This window comes from Mus caroli, unplaced genomic scaffold (genome assembly GCF_978045245.1).
Source record: "Mus caroli unplaced genomic scaffold, Mus_caroli_1 scaffold_2, whole genome shotgun sequence".
Lineage (NCBI taxonomy): Eukaryota > Metazoa > Chordata > Mammalia > Rodentia > Muridae > Mus > Mus caroli.
Genome location: NW_028227257.1, coordinates 25,605,309 through 25,608,044, shown reverse-complemented (window position 1 = coordinate 25,608,044; position 2,736 = coordinate 25,605,309).

The following is a 2,736-nucleotide window of genomic DNA, read 5'->3' as shown; positions in this document are numbered from 1 at the left end:
GGGCCCTGTGATCCATCCAATAGCTGACTGTGAGCATCCACTTATGTGTTTGCTAGGCCCTGACATTGTCTCACAAGAGACAGCTATATCTGGGTCCTTTCAGCAAAATCTTGCTAGTGTATGCAATGGTGTCAGCGTTTGGAAGCTGATTATGGGATGGATCCCTGGATATGGCAGTCTTTAGATGGTCCATCCTTTTGTCATGGCTCCAAACTTTATCTCTACAACTCCTTCCATGGGTGTTTTGTTCCCAATTCTAAGAAGGGGCACAGTGTCTTGATCTTAGAGCCTGAGCCATTGGAGTTCTGTTTAGGAAATTTCCCCCTGTGTCCATGAGTTCAAGGCTCTTTCCCACTTTCTCTTCTATTAGATTGTGTGTATTTGGTTTTATGTTGAGGTCCTTGATCCATTTGGACTTGAACTTTGTACAAGGTGACAAATATGGGTCTATTTTCATTCTTCTACATACAGACAGCCAAGTTAGACCAGCACCATTTATTTGAAGATGCTTTCTTTTTTTCCATTGTATATTTTTGGTGTCTTTGTCAAGGATCAAGTGACAGTAAATGTGTGATTTTATTTCTGGGTCTTCAATTATATTCCATTGATCAACATGTCTGTCTCTGTACCAGTATCATGCAGTTTTATCACTATTGCTCTGTAGTAAAGTTTGAGGTCAGGGATGGTGATTCCTTCAACTGTTAAACAATCGTTAAGAATTGTTTTCACTATTCTGGTTTTTTTTTTTTTTTTTTTTTGCCTTTCCATATGAATTTGAGAATTGCTCTTTCCATGTCTTTGAAGAACTGTATTGGGATTTTCTTGATGGGGATTGCATTGAATCTATAGATTGTCTTTGGTAGGATGGCCATTTTTACTATGTTAATTCTGCCAATCCACGAATATGGGAGATCCCTCCATTTTCTGAGAGCTTCTTAAATTTCTTTCTTGAGAGACTTGAAGTTATTGTCATACAGGTCTTTCACTTTTTTGGTTAGAGTTACCCCAAGATATTTTATACTATTTGTGGCTATTATGGAGGGAATTCTTTCCCTAATTTCTTTCTCAGCCTCTTTATCCTTTGTATAAGGGAAGGCTACTGATTTATTTGAGTTAATTTTTTTTTGATTTTTAATATTTTTATTACATATTTTCCTCAATTACATTTCCAATGCTATCCCAAAAGTCCCCCATAGCGCCCCCCACTTCCCTACCCACCCATTCCCATTCTTTTGGCCCTGGCATTCCCCTATATTGGGGCATATAAAGTTTGCAAGTCCAATGGGCCTCTCTTTCCATTGATGGCCGACTAGGCCATCTTTCGATACATATGCAGCTAGAGACAAGAGCTCCGGGGTTCTGGTTAGTACATCATGTTGTTCCAACAATAGGGTTGCAGATCCCTTTAGCTCCTTGGGTATTCTCTAGCTTCTCCATTGGGAGCCCTGTGATACATCCAATAGCTGACTGTGAACATCCACTCCTGTGTTTGCTAGGCCCCGGCATCGTCTCACAAGAGACAGCTATATTTGGGTCCTTTCAGCAAAATCTTGCTAGTGTATGCAATGGTGTCAGCGTTTAGAAGCTGATTATGGGATGGATCCCTGGATACGGCAGTCTCTAAATGGTCCATCCTTTCATCACAGCTACGAACTTTGTCTCTGTAACTCCTTCCCTGGGTGTTTTGTTCCCAATTCTAAGAAGGTGCACAGTGTCCACACGTTGGTCTTCATTCTTCTTGAGTTTCATGCGTTTATCAAATTGTATCTTATATCTTGGGTATCCTAAGTTTTGGGCTAATATCCACTTATCAATGAATACATATTGTGTGAGTTCTTTTGTGATTGTGTTACTTCACTCAAGATGATGCCCTCCAGGTCCATCCATTTGGCTAGGAATTTCATAAATTCATTCTTTTTAATAGCTGAGTAGTACTCCATTGTGTAAATGTACCATAATTTCTGTATCCATTCCTCTGTTGAGGGACATCTGGGTTCTTTCCAGCTTCTGGCTATTATAAATAGGGCTGCTATGAACATAGTGGAGCATGTGTCCTTTTTACCGGTTGGGACATCTTCTGGATATATGCCCAGGAGAGGTATTGCTGGATCCTCCAGTAGTACTATGTCCAATTTTCTGAGGAACCGCCAGACTGATTTCCAGAGTGGTTGTACAAGCTTGCAATCCCACCAACAATGGAGGAGTGTTCCTCTTTCTCCACATCCTTGCCAGCATCTGCTGTCACCTGAATTTTTGATCTTAGCCATTCTGACTGGTGTGAGGTGGAATCTCAGGGTTGTTTTGATTTGCATTTCCCTGATGATTAAGGATGTTGAACATTTTTTCAGGTGTTTCTCTGCCATTCGGTATTCCTCAGGTGAGAATTCTTTGTTCAGTTCTGAGCCCCATTTTTTAATGGGGTTATTTGACTTTCTGGAGTCCACCTTCTTGAGTTCTCTATATATATTGGATATTAGTCCCTTATCTGATTTAGGATAGGTGAAGATCCTTTCCCAATCTGTTGGTGGTTTTTTTGTCTTATTGATGGTGTCTTTAGCCTTGCAGAAGCTTTGTAGTTTCATGAGGTCCCACTTGTCAATTCTCGATCTTACAGCACAAGCCATTACTGTTCTATTCAGGAATTTTTCCCCTGTGCCCATATCTTCAAGGCTTTTCCCCACTTTCTCCTCTATAAGTTTCAGTGTCTCTGGTTTTATGTGAAGTTCCTTGATCCAC